Source organism: Ambystoma mexicanum, chromosome 1p (assembly GCF_040938575.1).
Source record: "Ambystoma mexicanum isolate Mex_15411 chromosome 1p, UKY_AmexF1_1, whole genome shotgun sequence".
Lineage (NCBI taxonomy): Eukaryota > Metazoa > Chordata > Amphibia > Caudata > Ambystomatidae > Ambystoma > Ambystoma mexicanum.
In genome coordinates this window covers 1,330,296,707-1,330,317,940 of record NC_090921.1, presented here as the reverse complement: position 1 = coordinate 1,330,317,940, position 21,234 = coordinate 1,330,296,707, and positions in this window count along the sequence as shown.

Below are 21,234 nucleotides of genomic sequence, written 5' to 3'. Positions count from 1 at the left end.
CATCAGTAGTTGAGTGATTAGCTGCGCTCTGGGACCAGATTGTGGGTATGAACCGTCCTCAGGGGAATCGCCCAACACCATCACTACCGGGTCAATGGGAAGGAGGGAACCACAAATTTCCTTAATTCTGGCGCGAATCTCCAACCAGAAGGATTGAATAATCGGGCAGTGCCACCACATGTGTCCCAAGTCTCCTTTAGCCCCACACCCATGCCAACAAGTATCAGGGTAGTCTATATTCATATCATGCAACCTCTGCGGCGTGAAGTACCAGCGATAGCATATTTTAATTGCACATTCCCTCACCACCGTACATCTAGAAGACTTATGTGCTCTGGCCCAGATTCTTGGCCATGATTCAGGAGCAATTTCCCTCCCCAGCTCCCTCCCCCAAGCTTCCATGTAAGCCAGTTTCTCCTCCTCTGGGGTTATTTCTATTAGGCGGTAGCATGTCGCTACTTTGTGGGAGCGCTGTCCTTCCGCGGCGGTTAGCTCTAAGCCTATGGGTGGCCTGATAGCAGCTTTTTTAACGGAGGGGTTGGTGATCCAGTGCCTAAGTTGTGTGTATTTAAACCTTTCTGTTTCTGGGAGATTAAAGTTCTCCTTACATTGGATAAATGTCAAGGGGATACTATCGGCATATATCTCCTGCAGCCTCAAGATCTTTGTTCCTGCCCAGTTATGGAAAGATCTAGGATGGAGCCCCGGTGTGACGACAGGGTTCTGTGTGATCGGAGTCATGGGGCCCAGACCCGGGGTCAACCCTCTCAAGGTGATCTGCCTGTCCCAGCATCTGAGCGAGGAGCTCGTTGTTGGGAGAACCGGGAGTTTTGAGGCCCGCGTTTCCCGCGGCAGGAAAGGGAGGTGGGAGCCCCAGCGAAAACCTGTTCTATGTCCTGCCATTTGGGGGGGTCCTCCTGGATGGCCCAACCCAGGATAGGAGCGATTTGAGATACCCGATAATATCTTATAATAGAGGGGAGCCCTAAGCCTCCAAGCTGCCTACTTCTGATAAGGATCTTGCGCTGGATTCTGGGTGTTTTACGCTGGCAGATAAATCGGCATATCTCTTTCTGCAAGTCTTGCAGATCTCGCTCTGGAATGTGAACTGGGAGCGCCTGGAATGCATAAAGGAGACGGGGTAACAAAGTCATTTTAACGGCTGTCATTCGCCCCAGCCACAAAATTTCCTGAGGACCCCATTTCAGAAGAGATTCCTTAGCTTCTTTTAATAGGGGGGACATTGGCCCTCACCAGCTCAGATTAGTTTGCAGTTATGTACACCCCCAAATATGTTATTTTGGAGGTTACCCACCTGAGGGCATGTGTTCTGTAAAGCATTTAATACATCGGGTGTTTCAGAAAAATTCAGCCCCTTTGATTTGCCGCGTTTATTGAGAAACCCAAGATCTGCGCGAATCCATCCAGGAGGGCCATGAGCGGAGGGACCGAGGTCTGCGCCTCTCTCAGAAAGCAGAGCACGTCATCTGCATATAACGCAACTTTATGGGTCTGATCTTTTCATTCGAACCCTTGTATTTCAGGATGTAGGCGGATATGTTGGGCCAGCGGTTCCATTGCTAGCGCAAATACCAGAGTTGATAGGGGACAACCCTGCCTGGTCCCTCTGCCCAGAGGTATGTGTGGAGTTCAATGGGCATTGACTCGAACCTGGGTAGTGGGAATCTGGAAGTTGGCTAAGATCAGCTTGGAGAAGTGCGAGCCAAAGCCAAAGCCCTTCAGGACTGAGTGTAGGTAGTCCCATGACATGATGTCAAAGGCCCGATGGGCGTCTAATGATAACAGGGAAAGAGGGCCTGATATGGAGGGGGCCAGAGCTATTAGGTCAATTGCTCTGCGGATATTGTCATGGGTCGATCGGCCCTTGACAAAGCCCGTCTGGTCTCGATCTATTAACATAGGTAATACCTCCTCCAGGCGACGCGCAATGATTTTGCTGAAGAGCTTGGCGTCAGTATTAAGCAGAGCTATTGGCCGATAGGAAGCGCAGTCTGCCGGGTCTTTTCCAGGTTTAAGAATTAGGGTGGTATATGATTCGGCCATAGGATTTGTACATTTTTAAAATACAATTGTGTTTTTGTTTTTTGGGAGAAACCCCAATTTTGTTTTGTCTTTGTTATGATTGCACATGTTAAATAATAAAGGGTATTTTGTTCCAAAGGAGAAGGATTTTTTACTGTTATTGTATTATTAAATGTGTTGTAATCAAACACAATTGTATTTTAAATTAGATAAAAGACAATTTGGTTTTATTTTTGTTAACTGCACATGTTTCAGTTGTAAATGTTTTTACAATAAATTATACTTACAATTCAACCAAATATTGAGAAAAAGAAGATAAACATCTTCATAAATCTTGTATTTTCAGCTTCTCTTAATTTCGATGTTTCACTTATGTAAACAAGACACGTTATACAATTTAATAGTAGCATTTGTGTAAAATGTTAAAATCAATATGTGACATTCCAAGATTATGTAGGAATTACTACGCTTATTAGTTTAAGCGTACAAACTGTACATTATGTTTTGTGTGAGTTTGTTTTATCTGTACGCCGATGTTATACACAAGCGTTAAAGCTGTTGGTAGTAATTTTACAATTTTAAGAGTCGAAAGAAAATGAGACACTATACAAGAGTAATATTATTTATGTACGCTAATTATATTATGCATACTGTTTTGCATATATGCTTGTTGAAGCTGTAAAGCGTAATACATGTATGCAGTGCTAATTACATTAGGCGTACATATGTAATGTAAAAGATATATTCTCAGGAAAATGGAACACTTTCAAAAGTTTAAGTGCCCAATAAGGATGCCTTTTAAAGTAACTTTATGTATACATGAATACACTTATGCTTATTAGTTTCTACGTACAGATTTTACAAGATGTACATTAGGTTTATTATGAGTACATTTTGTTTTTTGTCCGCTGATATTGTACGTAGTTATGTTACATGGCATTTCTATAGCGCCTACTGCCATTGGTATGGCCTCGAAGTGCTGGGGGTATGAATGCTCTTCCAAGATGTGAGATGTAAAGGGAGGATTTTAAAATGCATGTGTGCATTTTTAGCCAGCACAAAGGTAGGTAGGGAGTGGCTAGGGCCCTGATAGTAGCCCATGGGAATCAGAAGAGAGGATGGGCGCTTTGAAAGACTATCAGGAGAGTAAAACTCTCGAGGAGATGGATTATGTGTACAGCTGGACCACGTTTTGGCTATACTACTGAGGTTTAGGGATCTCTGCTGTAGCAGTAAAAAGAAGTGCAGTCACCACCTGTGCACTGCAGAAAGCACCCTGTTCCATGTGCAAGTGAAGTTTAGTCATGGCGCCAGGGTCGCTCTTCATCGCACAGCTGATCAGGGAAAGTTTGTTGATCATGCGGGTAGGCAGCGTTGCACGATCATACCGTATCTACTCACCCCAAGAATATCCACACCTTCAATGCCTCGTCCACCGGCAACCTCGTGGAGAGAAGATCAGAATACACATAAGTAGATGTGTATCCAGTCGCCATCGTGTAACAACAGAAAACGGACAACTTTGCCATCCAGCTGTGAGGGCCATCTTTGCCTGGTGGACATTCAGATGGGATGGTAGAGCATATTGACGGAATAGCTAGTTTACACATAGCCAAGCACAGGTGTCAGTGAAAATGACCTTATCAGCCACTGCCACCCTTAACATCCATCTACTCTACAGGCCACCTGGCCCAATCCTTTTTCTGGAAAATGATCTAGCCCAACTCCTCTCAACTAATACCAAACTCTGCACTCAGACAATTATCATGTGAGATTTCAATTTAGCTCTTAACCACCCATTAGATAAGAATGCCCTTTCCCTTGCCAACATGATATCAGCCTTTGGCTTCTCACACAGAATACAGAACCGCACCCACAACAAAGACTGCACACTTGACTGGCTAGCGGTCCACAACTGTAACACAGACATCACCTCTAACACCCACTGCCCCTGGTCAGACCACCACCTCATCACTTTTCATCCAATTGGAATAGCTGGAAAGGGGTCAGTAGTGAGCCACTAAGCTCATCCTATGGATTGTACAATGTTGTTGTAATAGACGTGGCGATAAAGGAATGTCTATACTTGCCATCCGCTATCCCTGAGTTTAGTGGCTTACAACCAATGCTTGCCAACCGATGATGTTGTTAAGGCCATTCAGGTCGGACCGCAATCTAAAATCAATTTCTGTTCTCTATTGAACAGGAAAGCACGCATATTGCCCCCAGGGGCCAAGCAAATTACTTTTTCAAGTACTGTCCATTCAAAATAATTTTCTGAGTGCCCTTTCCGTGCAAAATGCTGCACCATGGGTGCTGTGATTGATCTTCCTCATCCGTATTCATGATTTATGTTCGGCCATCCTGGTCTTGACAGATCTAGTCGTCATACCCACGTATCTCAATCCACAGGGGCATGGGATCAAGTAGACAACGTTCGCCATATTTTAGTTGGTAAAGGGAGTCTGGCGCCAAGGGGTCCTCAGGCCCAGATCAATCGTTAATGACCTTTTCGTTTGTTGGCACACAGAGCATGACACACATGTGGCATGTCCGATTGGTTTAGGGGTATGCCATAGTGTTGTTTGGCTCTCACGGGGGTCCCTTTCCACATAGGAACGTAGCAGGGAGTCATGTAGGTTAAGTAATCTTTTGAGAGCACATCTGGGGATTTGCAAATTGGCCTGACCGATATTCATCATAGGCCACAATTTCTTACAATTTCTTTTCTTGACTAAACACAAACCAGACTGCTTTTTCAGAGAGAAAGATCTCTCGGATTTCACTATGTCTTCATATATAATGTGCCTTGAATCTAATAAACGTTGGTTGGCACATCCTTTTAAATGAATAGTGTGTTATGATCCAGGGGGGATACACTTTTGAATACTGTCCCTGAGACATCTACACACCTCCTTTCTCTGTTTTTTAAAATACATGGTCATTTGTCCTATGACCTGGATATAGGGCCAAGGTGTATATATAAAAAACTGCAGCCGGAGTTTTAGGAATGTGTGAGTTACTCTCTGTGGACCAAGACTCATAAACATAAACAACCTCTGTGGCTCTGCCCACAGCAAATGACTCTGGCTTTCTTATTCTATCCTTTAATAGATTAGAGACCCACCACCATCTCCTAGGGACAGGGACGTCATTTAGGGGTCACCAGGGGTCGCAACTGCGACCCCTGATGTCTCCCTTGCTACCCATAAATCTTTGTTTAAAAAAAATATATATATATATTTATTTAAATGTAGGCTCCTGAGCTGTGGCCAACAGTATGTGGCTCTTTGTTTCTGGAGTGGCTGGTTTTCTGATAGCTATAGCTGGCAAGATAGCTCAGTGGGATGAGCGCTCACTGCTGCAATTTGCATGTGATCTTCGTCTCTCAGCAAGGTCAACTCAGCCTTTCATCCTGCTGAGGTTGATAAATGAATACCCACACAAGTTGGGTGATATTGTATGTATATTTCTTCTATATGAAGCGCTTAAGCGTAAATGCTATATAATAACACATCATTATCGGTTGGCCTTGGACATCTGTTTGCATTCACAGTAATTTGGTAAAGGGGCCACGTATAAGCGCTGATATTAACGATACATATGGTGATCCATTCTTGTATGAAATCTACATCACTTTACAGTGATATTGTAACCATATTTTTCATAGTGTACTTAGAAACAATGCTCTGTTTTGTCAAGGGGTGAAAGGCAGTGTTACATCGCTTCCAGTGATATCACTTTGGGGCGGGGTCAAATTACATCACTTTCGGTGATGTCTTTAGAGGTCAAGGGTCATGTGATGTCACTTCCGCTACCCCTGGCATTTTGGTGAAATGACGTCCCTGGACAGGGGCAGGGGTTTAGGGACAGATAAGAGGTGTGTTCTGTCCCTTCTTGTCCAATCCCTCTCCAAGGATGGTGAGTCTTGGTACATTTTAGGAGTCGCGATTGAGTTAATTCTGTGTAATAATTGAATGATGTGTTGATAGGTCTGTCTCTTTTGGATGTTATTACATGATTAAGCTTACAATGTGAAGCATATAGTTTAAGCTCTAGATTATGTATTGCTGGTTAATTTCTTTATTGTTCTTTGATTATGCCATTTGTACTGTTTAGCTTACACACTTCTACGTTCTAATTGTAAGGACATTTGTCTAATATTTAACACGCCTAACGGATAACTCTTTAGCATATACAGCAAAGAAATTATTAAGTGTATGTAGCATGTAAAATGAATACACGCTACTGAATACATCTGTAATTTTTTTGGGTTTTTTTTGTTTTATTGGTTAATCAAAATTAAACCTTTAACATTCCTCCATTAGGAAATACATCATCTTTAATTTAAGATCATGTTCAAATTTATGGGAATTCCAAAGGTATCCCCCAAGCCAGGTCATTCGGTCTATCCAGCCCAACTTAGGTGGCTCTCACTACATGATCCTCTTCCTCCTGGTCCAAGTTTAGGGATTCAACAAACTTTAATGCATCTAGTGTACGACCAACTTTATCGACTGTTATAAGCCGCTCCCAGTATTCCTCTTCAGTTTCCTCAGAGATAATACTTGTGTAGCTTCCCATGTGTAACTGACGTTTTAATGCCAGGTTCGGGCAGGCTAGCATCACATGCCTAACAGATTCTAGTTGGTCCTTATTTTTACAGAACCTGCAGTATGCTGTTGATTTTTCAATGAGCCTTCTTCTCCATTTTACCTCGCGGGAATGCCATATGTTGAGTCTGCAGCGCAACAACAAGTCTCTATAATGTTTTGATGGGAATTTCTGCAGGTATGGTGGGAGCATATTAAGTACTTTGCGTTCCCATGCGATATTATGACACAGGTTTCGTGACAGTTTATTCTCCTGGGTTTCCTCCCAGTCTTTTTCCCGGATAGTTCTTTTAGCCTTTTCTGGGTTGCACTTCAGAGTGTCCTCCGAGATGTCTAACTGTTCCAGGGTTACCTCACATCTCCTTTTCCAATCCTGTAGGATTGTGTCTCCATTAGGTACACCAGTCCTTGCTAGAATTCTGAATGGCTGGGCTGGATTGTCAAGAATACATTTTCTGTACAGTGATAAAGATTTCCATACTGTGATTGAGACCATGGATTGGAGTCTTAATTCTGATTTTATGAGTTCTAAGGGTAGCGAATTCGGAAGGTGTAAGATCTTTCGCCAGAAATAGGACTCACAAAGGTTCCAGACTTCCATTCTGAAGGCTAGAAGTGTCTCCTCTCCGTACGTAATTACAGCCACCACCTTTTGCTTTTAGAATGTTATAATCGGCAGCAGCGAGAATTTTCCATACCTAAGATGTAGAAGTATTCCTTGGTTGGTCAGAGCTGTTAGTTTTTCACAGATCAGTGAGTAATGTGCCTGTTCATTACATTTTTTGTTTATCCTTATACCAAGGTATATAGTGGTATCCACTTCCTCTAGTTTTTCTTTTTCCAACATCCACGTCTGAATTTTCCCTGCTGTTCTCCTTCCACAGCATGATTTCATAGTTAGGATCATGGATTTTTTGATGTTTATTTGCATGTCATTGTATTTTAGATATTTATTAAAGGCCTCGATCCTTCGCTGCAGTCCTATTGGCGTCTGGTCTGCAAACACAGCGTCATCTGCATATAGCATCCACGGTACTTCAGTTCCATTCACCTTCGGAGGGAAGGCTTGAATCTGATCTTGTGATATTTTCATGTCAGCCATATAAAGGACAAAGAGAAAGGGGGCTAATGCACATCCCTGTTTGATTCCCCGGGCAGTTTTGATCTTCCAAGAGAGCTCTCCATTTGCAGTAATTTGTACCTGGATTGACGTGTCAGAGTACAGGGCTTGGATAGCTTCCAGCAGGTCCGTTGGACACCCCCAATTTCCCAGTTTTGACCACAGGCACTCTCTGTTTATCCTGTCGAACGCCTGTTCAAGGTCAATAAAGGCCAGGTAGGTCGTTGAATTCCCTTTCAAGGCCTTAGCTTTTAGTATGTTGATCAAAAACAGATTAAGGGAGGTACCAACACCGCTTACGAAGGCTGTTTGTCTCTCATCCAAGATATTAATTTGGGGGCCCCATTTTTTTAGGTTTCTTAGCAGCATCGCCGCAAAGAGCTTGCCAATGGAATCCAATAACGCGATCGGCGTGTAATTACTTGGATTACCACGATCCCCCTTTTTGGAAATTGGCACGATGTAAGCCTCGGTCCACGTGGTTGGAATTTGTCTGGCTTTTGTTATTTGTTGGAAAAATGCATATATCAGGTCAGACCATCCTTCGCAATTATTTTTCAGCATTATGTTGGAAATGCCATCTGGGCCTGCTGCCCTGGAAGTGCTAAGTTTTTTGATGAGCATTAGTATGTCTTCTCTATCGAATTCCAGGGCCCATGCAGTGTCCTCCGTTCTTTTCTCTTGGACTCTCTCCTCGGCTTTCCCTCTAAACAGTGCAGTATAATGATGAAACCAATTTTCCTCTGAGACTTGATTTACACCTATTGCCGACTGGTTCAAGTCTCTGTTGTTGATTAAATCCCATGTACATCTTGTATTTGTTGATAATGCTGCCAGCATTTTTTCTGCAACTCTTTGTGTTCTGAAATAACGAGTTGAGCGCAGCAAGTTTTTATAGGTTTGCCGGCATTTCCTCAGGAGCTCCTCTTTCTCTATGCTGTTGGCCTTTTTTATACACTTGAGGTCCGCTCTATAATGGTTTCGTCTGGTAACTACGAGTTCATCATAGGCGTGCTTTTTTTCGATTTTATTCCCTTTAGTTGAGTCATGCTTGATCACAAAGGCTTCCAGCAGCCATTTGTACTCGACCGTCTCTTCACCTTTCTCTGTGGCTTCTTTGTAGTCCTGCACCAACTTCTGTATGGCCTGGTTTTTTAGTTTCAGTCGATTTCTTCCTCACGACACCTCTGTTTCCATCATACTTTTATTCCTTGTGGTTGATCTTATGTCCCAGGCGAGTTCGGTTCCCAGTAGACGGTGGTCACTGTTCGCTTGCTTGGTTATTGTGAATGATTTTATCCAAGCAAGCGTATTTCCTCCTACAAAACAGTAGTCTAGGCATGCTCCAGTTTTTCCACTGTGCCATGTGTTAGCACCCATTAGATCACCTTCAGTCTGGCTGTTTAGCATCCTCATATCATGGATAGACATTTCCTTCATCCATTGTCTTTCTTTTCCTAGTAAATTTTCCATTACCTTGATTTTACCATCTTTGTCTAGAAGCTTGATATTTAGATCCCCATTCAATAATATCAGCTGGTCTTTTTCTTCAGTCATGGATTTGTCGATGGCATTCATGATGGATTTTAGGTAATTCCCCTGGCTCAGCATGTTTTCACTCCAATAGGTGTTAATCAGTATCATTTATTTCGTCTCCTCCTGTTTCTCTGCTTTAAAAGCTATTTTCAAAATTTGCACATAGAGATTTGGGATCTCATGTTCGAGCACTTGCAGTGGGCTGTCCAATTTCTTTAACACCACAAGTCCTGCAAATGGCCTACCTTTTGGGCCCTTTTTGGCCCGGATTGAAGTAGACTTCATAACCCTCGCACACTGGGGGTTTGCACAGCCAAGATTCCTGGATGGAAATTAGATCGTATTTGGCCAAAAAACAACTGCCCTTCGAGAATAGATGTTGGAATCCTCTGGTGTTCCATGAGGCACAGTAGACAGGTCTATATTGGTCCTCCTCACTCTATTGCTTCTTCTTAGAGTTACAGGTATTCGCCATCCATGGCCAGTCGTTTATTTTGTTTCCTATTTTGTTCAAATTAGTTTCCCCCTTCCTTGGGTTCTCTGAATTGTCCACCGTAAACCTCAGAGTTTTCAATTTGTCATAATTTTTCTTTATAATGGAGGGGTGAGCTTTGTGATTGTTTTCTTTTTGTTCCCCCTCTTTTTCATGATCCTTTGAATCCCTATTTCTCACCTCCTCATTGTCTGGGCTATTTTTTATGCCCTTTTTTTCCGTAGCCTTTTCCTTATCGCTTGTTGAGGTCTCATCCTTGACTTCTTTCCATCCTTTGTTATTGTTTTTGGATTGTTTTATTTACTATCCGCATCCAATTCCTCTAAGCAAAAACCCTTTTTTTTGAGGATGTCGTTGGCCGCCTGAAATCTTTGCTTAATTTCATTTGAAGTTAGATGTAATATTACTTGATCCATCCTCTGTTCTCTTGGAAATTCCACTATTTTTATGTCATCAGATGAAACCATGCGGAGGGCTGGTGTCTGCTTGCAAAGAGATATTACATAGCTCCTGTTTAGCAGTGCCCTTCTAGGTCCGTTGGATGTGGTTTCCAATTTCAGATAACATCCTTTGGATGAAGTAGTTTTCGTCGGAATTGGAGCGAGTGACTTTTGTATTTTCTTAGCTTCAGTACGTTCCTTGTCTCTATTACTTTTTTGTTTTGGTCGAGAGTTTTCTAGTTGGAGTCGCATAATCTTTTCTTTGTTAACCAACTCTTTCCTTTTTTGTTCCAAGGTTTTAAAGTGAATGAACTCATCATCAGCGTCATTCTCGTGTTCTTTTTCAAAGGGATCAACTCTTCTCCCTAACTCCCTTGCGTTCTTGGGGATTGACTCTTTTTGAGATTTCTTACGATCTATAGATTTTAGACCCTGATCAGCAGTGTCCCAGTTATCAATAGTTTTCCATTCCGATGGAGTGATGCTTTCCCAATCTTCCTTATCACTATTTTTGTCCATGAGTTCGATCAGGTCGCTCAAATCCGCAGGTTGGTCCGGATCTTCCCCTTTATCATCAGCTGATGGTGCCGTATTTTTAAATTAATTCTCCCCATCAGTCTCCAGACTATCTAAGTCTCCCATAGCCAATTCTCTTCTGGGCTTCTTTGCGCACTGAAGGTTTTCTCTTCTAGCTGGTGTTCTTAAATTCCTCAAGAATGCTCTTGAGCCATTCACTTTCCGTTTGAGGACTTCATTTTTTGATTTTTTTCCCATTTTCATTTTTTTTCTTTTTGACAACCTCTTTTTCCTTCTGGGGGTCCTGGTCTTTGGGAGTTGCACCTGAGAAGATGGCAAAGTCGGGTTGTTCTGGTTGGGTTTTCAGATCACATTTTTTCTCCCCCTTATTACCAGGGGAAATGAGAATTACTTCCTCAAGTGCTAACTCTGTTTGTTTGGGATGGATACCATTATCTTGTTTCAGTTTCATAGGGCCTTTTCCTCCATTGTGATTTTCTCCCAAATAAGGCTCCTCTTTATTTTGTTTGTGCAAATTTCTCATCCATTTGCAGTCTTCAAGGACAGCTTCCATTAATAATAACTTGTCATTAGCATCCCTTCTTGCTAGTTCGTGAGGCGGTTTTGCCAAAGATGAGTTTGTTCAGCTTCTTTGTTCATACGTATATTCAGATTCTGCAAGGACAAGTCCATTTGCGTATTTGCCTCTTTTATTTGCATATTCGTAGTTGTCACCTCTTGAACAGAGTCTTTTATCACCTCATAGAGTTTTAGGAAAGGTGCCAATGTGATGATTAACGAGGCCATAATCACTTGTTGAATATGTTCAGTGTCCTTTCCTCTTCCAACTGTACAGGCTTCACTTATTAATTGTGTGATTTGGTCTTTCGATAGGACATCTGGGCGCTGGTTTACTTCTTCCAATAATACTGTCTGGGTCATTTTAGTTGTTATTTGAACTCCACAAGCTGGTATTTGCGATTTTAGGCCTTTCGATCGACACCCAAAGCATAGATTTTCCTTCTCCAAAGGAGTCTTCATTAACGTAAAGTCACCCTGCTGCTTTGTTGAGAATGTCACAGAGTCTTCAGCCTCAAAAGATCTCCCTTTGGCTTGTTCCTTGTCCAATCCTCTCCTCCGCCATCCTCTCATTTATTAGAGAGAAGCTCTTCCTTTTTTCACTTTCAATTTTACCCGTCAGTAGCGTTATGTCTTGCAAGATTTTGTTTGCAAGACTTGAGTTACTCAGGTTGGCTGGCGGCAGCAGTGTGTTACCGTTGGTGCCTTGGGTTCCTGAAGTAGTCTTCCTCTCGGAGTCTTTCTGAGCTTGCTTGTCCAAACGCACCTTAGTGGGGCATTTCCCATCAGTGAGATACATCTCTGTCATTTCCTTATGTAAGAGCAGGGATGGGCTTTCATATTCAGCAAAGTCTTTTGAAGACATATCCATTTCGTCAATCTGAATATTTTTTTGAGTTGTTTGATTATTTTTGTCCTTAGGGTCTTGGATACGATGATCTTCCCTATATAGCTGGAAGATGTCAAAGGTTATTCGGGTTTCCTCCATGGAGCCTAGGTGTTGTGATTTTTCTCCCATCTCAATAGTAGATTCTTGCAGGGCTTTTTCCCATTGGCCCAACTCAATTACGTCCCATTGGCCTCTATGTTCCCATGCGGTCCCTGATAATAATGAACCATTTATGGGACGAGTTGAGGATATCATCCCATCACTGGGGTCCTTTATGGGGATCGTTGAGGTCACTTAGGCTGCTCTCCACCCTTGCCTCTGCTGGACCCTCAATCCTCACCTCTACTGGACAAGCAGCCATGCCCATACACATGTCAATTGTAGCCAGATTTGGACTTCTGGCTAGTTCACAGGCCAGCTTACTCAAGTGGGGATTTTCTTCAATTAGGGAGGCAGAGAGTAAAGTGGAGCTGGGCAGGTCCTTCCTCGCACTAGATTTGTTTTTTGGTTCTGTTTTTTCCATCTCCATTATGGATCTCAGATTGTCATGATTGTGTAAAGCTTTCTCGAGGGATTCACCCGGGAGCGGGGTAAGTTCATCTGGGTTTTTTGGAGGAGCAGGACAGACACTTTGGCTGATTGCATCTGGTTCACAGATAGTTTGGTCATTCCCATTCCCCTGGTTGGTATCATCATCAGGCAACTCCGATGTTACTAGGTCTATTGGTGATTGACTTATAAGCCCTCCTATAGTGGGAATTGTACATGCCATAGTTTGCTCCGGGGATTTTGGTATCAGACGTAAGGTATCTGCATTTGCCATATCTAGAGGTTTATTTTCCCCTGTGTTCATGTTCGACCCCACAGATAAGCTCTTTCGCTTCTTAGTACAGAAGGGCAAACGGGTTTGTTTAAGCATGGTCATTTTTAACGGATGCTCAGGGCTCCCATTTACCTCTGGAAGAGAGGCAAATCTTTGACTTACCTGTAGCCGAGTTCTCAGCCCTGTTGCTGAGATATCCATGTAAGCAGGAGCTGACTTCATCCTGTCGTGCAGCTCCTCTATGGAAAAACTTTTTTGTTTTAAGATGGACTTGCGCTTCTGCCGGCTCCAGGGTAAGGTCACAGCCACAGCAAGCAGCCAAACATCCCAACAGCCAGGTAAATCACCAGATGATGCCCTTTGCGCGCTCGGGCTTAGCGCCGCAAGGGTGTCTGGGTGAGTGCTAAATAGCACTTCCTTCCTGTGGGAGGAGCCAGGGGCGGGCAGGGGGCGAGGCCAGGCAGCGCTACGGCACAATGATGTTATCCTTCCAGCCTTCCTCACGCCGCTTCTCACGCCACTTCTCCACACGCTGCACAGGCGTCCTCACCGAAAGTCCAAACTGCTAACAGCTAAAAGGCTGCAGACGAGATGGTAGCAGTCACAGCAGCCACAGCCCAACAGCCAGGTAAATCACCAGATGATGCCCTTTACATCTGTAATATAATTTCATATACAGCGCTATGAAATGGACACCACTGCATACATGTCATGCATGCTTGACGTGGTTCTACCTCTTACGCTCATAGAACAGCTAGACCGTTCTATTCCAAATGGCGGTTGTTCGATTCATTGCCGGGAAAGCAACGTCTGCACTTTTCACGTCGCTAAATTCACGTGAATTCTGCTTCGTCACGTGAGCTACGGCATTACGTATATAAGTAGTGTGGAAACTTCACTCGCTGCTTCTGATCGAATCATTTGGTGTTGTGTAGCTGAACCTCCGATCTGCGTCCTTGCAGTTTTCCTCAGCTGCTTCTTGGGCCTTCTATAGTGTGTTTTCCGCCACACGCTGAATCCTGGAGCTGTTTGTTCGTGTGTAATTCCACACGCGCACATTGTCTTCAAACGCGGCTGTCCTGGGCTGCGTGTATCCTGTTAGCGTGCAAATCCACAAGCACACGTTGTCTTCAAGCGCGGCTGGCCTGGGCTGCGTGAATCCTGTTCGCGTGTAATTCCACACGCGCACGTTGTCTTCAAACGTGGCCGTCCTGGGCTGCGTGTATCCTGTTAGCGTGCAAATCCACAAGCGCACGTTGTCTTCAAGCGCGGCTGGCCTGGGCTGCGTGAATCCTGTTCGCGTGTAATTCCACACGCGCACGTTGTCTTCAAGAGCGGCGGACCTGGACTGTGTGAATCCTGTTCGCGTGTAATTCCACACGTGCACGCTGTCTTCAAGCGCGGCTGGCCTGGACTGCGTGAATCCTGTTCGCGTGTAATTCCACACGCGCATGTTGTCTTCAAGCGCGGCGGACCTGGGCTGCGTGAATCCTGTTCGCGTGTAATTCCACACGCGCACGTTGTCTTCAAGCGCGGCGGACCTGGGCTGCGTGAATCCTGTTCGCGTGTAATTCCACACGCGCACGTTGTCTTCAAGTGCGGCGGAGCTGGGCTGCGTGAATCCTGTTCGGGTGTAATTCCACACGCGCACGTTGTCTTCAAGCGCGGCGGACCTGGGCTGCGTGAATCCTGTTCGCGTGTAATTCCACACGCGCACGTTGTCTTCAAGCACGGCGGAGCTGGGCTGCGTGAATCCTGTTTGCGTGTAATTCCACACGCGCACGCTGTCTTCAAGCGCGGCTGGCCTGGACTGCGTGAATCCTGTTCGCGTGTAATTCCACAAGTACACGTTGTCTTCAAGCGCGGCTGGCCTGGGCTGCGTGAATCCTGTTCGAGTGCAATTCCACAAGCGCACGCTGTCTTCAAGCGCGGCTGGCCTGGATTGCGTGAATCCTATTCGCGTGTAATTCCACACGCGCACCCTATTTTCTTCGCGGCTGTTCAGAACCGCGTGTACTTTGTTTATTCCACAAAAGGGCGCTATTTCCGACTCCTGCATCTGTGATATTAACAGGTGGATTTATTCATTTCTATACTTTTCTCTACGTGGGAAGGAAGCTTTTCAAGAACTGTTGGAAGGTGACAGTGAACAGTACTTTGGACGCTATCCTGTGGTGCAGCAACCTGGTATCTAGCGTGAGCCTCGTGCCGTTCGGGATAAGTCTCCCTTACTAATCTTCCCTTCCTTGTCGTTTGTTCCAATTCCGGATTTTCCTCAAGAGACTTCTGCTGGATTCTTCTACACCAGTCATAAGGTCAGTGTGTGAATTAATGCCAAATACTGTTCTATCATAGAGAGTCGATTTGGGGCAGTTTCTTATGATACTTTATTTTGTTCTAGGCTGACTTCCTATACTTTACCCACGCCCTTTCCAGTGATCCATCTCTCTGCCTGTTTCATCAGTCAGAGAGTCGTATCATTTGGAAGGTCTAAACTTGACTTCACAACTATCAAATCGTGTGAACAGGGATCCGGAAGACCCTACCATCTGTATCCTTTTGAGTCAATACTTTGGTGTTTTATGTCCTTTTCAGTCAATACTTTGGTGTTTTATGACAGAATCAGAAGCCATGGAGGGTACGGATCCTTTAACTGTTTTGACTCAGTTGATCAGCGATTTGAGAAATGAAATGGATTACGGCACAGGACATGTTACGGCACCGTATGGACGTTATGCAAGACGCCATGCACGCTAGTCCTCAGGGAGCACAGATTCCGATGGCCACTGCATCTGGATCTGGGACTATGACACCCCCACAGGAAACTATTAATGTGGTTATGCCCACTCAGTTTCCCTTGGCTCCTCCGGAACGGTTCACAGGTGACCCCAAAACCTATAGAACCTTCGTTAATCAGTGCCGACTCCATTTTCTTTGCCATCCTACATCATTCCCTGACCTAACCACAAAAGCAGCATTTGTGTTTTCCCATTTTGGGGGTACAGCTGCTGCTTGGGCTAACCCTTTGTTGGAATCAAATAGCCCTTTGTTATACGACTGTGATGATCTTTTGGCTGCTATGAGTAAAGTCTTTGACATGCGTTATGCTACTCAAGCTATGGATCTGGAGTTACTTAATCTACAACAAGGCAGTCAACCTCTTTTGCCTTACATTGCCCGATTCAATCAACTAACAGCCGAAACTCAATGGCTTGAAGGCAAGAAAACGGCTGTTTTCTACAAGGGTCTTTCAGAAGAAGTGAAAGATGCCTTATCCATGGTTCCGGTGGTTCCTACGGGATTCACAGAGTTGCTCGATTTGGTTCTACAAATCGATACCCGAAGAAATGCTCGGAAAGGAGAGAAAAAACCATTCTTACAAGCATCGGTTCGTTCGGAGGCACCGGCAGTTCCCTCGAACGACCCTGAACCAATGCAGATTGGCGCTGTGAGAGGCCGGTTGTCCAATGCAGAAAGAGAGAACCGAAGAAAGAACAATTTATGTATGTACTGCGGTTCATCCGAGCATTTATTAGCGACATGTCCTAAGAAACCAGTCAAGCGTTCGGGAAACGCCAAAACTCGACAGTAGCAGGAGTCCCTGTGTCGAGTGTTTTATTGGACTCCAGTACCATTCCTAATCACGCACCTATAGCTGTCGAGGTGACGTTACGTTGTGATGACCAAGAATTGGTTTCCAAGACCATGATTGATTCCGGAGCCACTAACAATTACATAGACATCACCTATGCCAAGAATTGTTCCATACCCCTTGTAAACAAGAACAAACCTGAAACGGTTAAAACCGTGGGTGGACGGATCTGTATTGACTTCTGGTATGGTAACCCAGGAGACGGTACCTGTTCAGATGACATTATCTAATAGTCATTCGGAAGAAATCGTCTTCGATGTCATAGCTGCTGCGCAGTACAAAATAATACTTGGTCTTGCCTGGTTGACCCTTCATAATCCCGCTATTGACTGGGTTTCGGGATTTCTCCAGTATCCTTCAATTTATTGCAATGAACATTGCTTTACCAGTCAGGAGGTGTCAAACAATTCACATATATTGGCCTCTATGGGGGGAGCTTCAACTATTAGTGTGGTACATCAAAGCCATACAACCATACCATGCGAATACACTGAGTACGCTGATGTTTTTGATAAAGGCCAGGCAGAACAACTGCCTCCACATCGACAGTATGACTGTCCGATTGAACTGATTCCTGGAGCTAAAATTCCTACAGGTCGTGTATATTCATTGACTCCAAAAGAAGACGTTGTGTTGAAAGAATACATCGATAAAGCTCTAGCGATGGGATTCATACGGCCATCGCAATCGCCTGCTGCGTCTCCTCTATTCTTTGTTCCGAAGAAAGAGGGAGATCTAAGGCCTTGCATTGATTACAGGGCACTTAACGACATCACCATAAAAAATCAGTATCCTTTACCGCTGATAAACGTTCTATTGGATCAATTAGGTACTTCCAGGTACTTCACTAAATTGGACTTGCGAGGAGCATACAATTTAGTTCGCATTCGTGAGGGCGATGAATGGAAGACCGCTTTCAAGACGCGGTATGGCCTTTACGAATATTTGGTGATGCCTTTTGGTCTGTGCAACGCTCCCGCTACTTTTCAGTTCTTCATGAACGATATTTTCAGGGATATAATGGACCAATTTGTGGTGATTTATTTGGATGATATTCTGATTTATTCATCGTCTTTTTCAGAACACGTCAAACACGTTTCTACAGTCTTACAAAGACTCAGGGAGAACCTTCTTTTTGTGAAAGCCGCGAAATGTGTCTTTCATTCACAGGAAGTGGAATTCCTGGGTTACGACATTACCAATCTAGGTGCTCGAATGAGCCGTTCCAAAGTGAAGGCCATATTGAATTGGCCTGTTCCGCACAATGTCAAGTCATTACAGTCTTTCCTAGGCTTTGCGAATTTTTACCGCAGGTTTATTCGTTCCTTCTCCAAAACAGTGGCTCCTTTGACGGCTTTAACTAGTTCCAAAGTTCCTTTCTGTTGGAACCAGAATGCCCAAGCATGATTCGAGATGTTAAAGGAAGCATTTACCACCGCACCCGTGCTTCAGCATCCAGATCCAGATCGCCAGTTTATTGTTGAAGCGGATGCATCCAGTGTCGCTACTGGAGCGGTGCTCTCACAAGTTTGCACAGAAACCAAGGAGGAGCACCCAGTGGCTTTCTTCTCTCGCAAACTTACCCCATATGAACGAAATTACACTGTCACTGAGCGGGAATTACTGGCAATCAAGGATGCTTTCCGAGAATGGCGACATCATCTTCTTGGGGCCAAACATCAGGTGTTGGTGTACTCTGACCATAGAAATCTTCAAGCATTCAAATCTATGAAATGTTTTACGGCTCGACAGGCCAGATGGCATGTCTTTTTTGCTCAATACGATTTCCAGGTCACATATCGTCCTGCCAGAGAACACGTTAAGTCAGACGCTTTGTCTCGCATTGGTGAGGAGGCGAAAGAAGAATCACAGGTGCGCAATCAGTTGTTGGCAGATCATGTAATATGTAGTTGTTCTGTTCAACCATCCTTAAAAAACAAAGTATAGGAGTGGGTGAAAAATCATCCCCAAGTGATCCAGGATATGAAGCTGGACATACATAACGGTTTACCTTTCACACAAGGAGTGCTCTACTTACCAACGTTTTCAACGCGGAATAAGGCCCTCAAGTGGAATCATGATTCCTTGATCGCAGCCCATCCTGGACAGAAGAAAACACTAGAGCTGCTTAAAAGATGGTGTTGGTGGCCATCCATGACAAAAGATGTCATAAATCATGTATCAACATGTTCTGTATGCATCCAATGCAAAAACACTCCTGGTAAACCAGTGGGCTTACTCCAGTCCCTACCTGTCCCTAACAAACCATGGGACATGATATCTATGGACTTTGTGGTGGAACTCCCACAAAACCAGGAATACGATACCATATGGGTTGTAGTGGATTACTTCACTAAATTGGCTCTTTATATTCCCTGTATTGGTTTACCAACAGCTGCTATTTTGGCTGACCTGTTCATTCGACATGTATTCGGTTTCTTTGGTCTACCGTCAGTAATCATTACGGACAGGGGCTCACAATTTGCGTCACGCTTTTGGAGAGCACTAACTTCAGCATTACTGATTGATGACAGAATGTCCAGTGCTTATCACCCTCAAACTGATGGACAGACCAAAAGAGTCAATAGCACTATGGAACAATATCTGCGGTGTTTGTGTCTGCCGTTTCAATCAGATTGGCTCAAGGTCCTGCCGGCAGCAGAATTCGCCTACAACAACTCCTATCACAGTGCCATAGGCACTTCACCTTTCTATGCTCTTTATGGACAACACCCCCGATCAATACCTTTGGATTCCAGTTTGTCTTTGGATACTCCTGCCGCAGGCCATACTTTTCGTGATCTTAAGAATCTACAGAGGAAAGTGAAGCAGCAATTGGAACAAGCTAAAAGACATGACAAGTTCTATGCCGATGCTCATAGAGTACCTGCACCTGTCTACAAGGCTGGTATGAAAGTATGGTTGCCCACTAAGAACTTGAGGATACCAGGAAAAAAGAAATTGTTGCCTAAATACATTGGTCCGTATGCAGTACTCCAAGTAATTAATCCGGCTGCTGTCCGTCTGGCTTTGCCACAACGATGGCGAGTGCATCCCGTATTCCACGTGTCACTCATTAAGCCGTGTTCTGAAGCTACCAGATTGCCTGTACGGCCTGTTGCTATTTCTGTGAGGGGTTCAGATGAGTATGAGGTACAGGACATACTGGATATGAGGCTACGTTCTGGTAGGCCGTATTATCTGGTGGATTGGAAGGGCTACGGTCCCGAAGATAGGTCCTGGGAACCTCTTTCCAATATACATGCTCCTGCTTTATCGAAGCGTTTTCACTCGAAAAGGGGAGAGGTTACCCCTCTGGGGGATGGCACTGTCATGCATGCTGGACGTGGTTCTACCTCTTACGCTCATAGAACAGCTAGACCGTTCTATTCCAAATGGCGGTTGTTCGATTCATTGCCGGGAAAGCAACGTCTGCACTTTTCACGTCGCTAAATTCACGTGAATTCTGCTTCGTCACGTGAGCTACGGCATTACGTATATAAGTAGCGGGGAAACTTCACTCGCTGCTTCTGATCGAATCATTTGGCGTTGTGTAGCTGAACATCCGATCTGCGTCCTTGCAGTTTTCCTCAGCTGCTTCTTGGGCCTTCTATAGTGTGTTTTCCGCCACTTGCTGAATCCTGGAGCTGTTTGTTCGGGTGTAATTCCACACGCGCACGTTGTCTTCAAACGCGGCTGTCCTGGGCTGCGTGTATCCTGTTAGCGTGCAAATCCACAAGCGCACGTTGTCTTCAAGCGCGGCTGGCCTGGGCTGCGTGAATCCTGTTCGCGTGTAATTCCACACGCGCACGTTGTCGTCAAGCGCGGCTGGCCTGGACTGCGTGAATCCTGTTCGCGTGTAATTCCACACACGCACGTTGTCTTCAAGCGCGGCGGACCTGGGCTGCGTGAATCCTTTTCACGTGTAATTCCACACGCGCACGCTGTCTTGAAGCGCGGCTGGCCTGGACTGCGTGAATCCTGTTCGCGTGTAATTCCACACGCACACGTTGTCTTCAAGCGCGGCTGGCCTGGGCTGCGTGAATCCTGTTTGCGTGCAATTTCACAAGCACACGCTGTCTTCAAGCGCGGCTGGCCTGGATTGCGTGAATCCTATTCGCGTGTAATTCCACACGTGCACCCTATTTTCTTTGCGGCTGTTCAGAACCGCGTGTACTTTGTTTATTCCACAAAAGGGCGCTATTTCTGACTCCTGCATCTGTGATATTAACAGGTGGATTTATTCATTTCTATACTTTTCTCTACGTGGGAAGGAAGCTTTTCAAGAACTGTTGGAAGGTGACAGTGAACAGTACTTTGGACGCTATCCTGTGGTGCAGCAACCCGGTATCTAGCGTGAGCCTCGTGCCGTTCGGGATAAGTCTCCCTTACTAATCTTCCCTTCCTTGTCGTTTGTTCCAATTCCGGATTTTCCTCAAGAGACTTCTGCTGGATTCTTCTACACCAGTCATAAGGTCAGTGTGTGAATTAATGCCAAATACTGTTCTATCATAGAGAGTCGATTTGGGG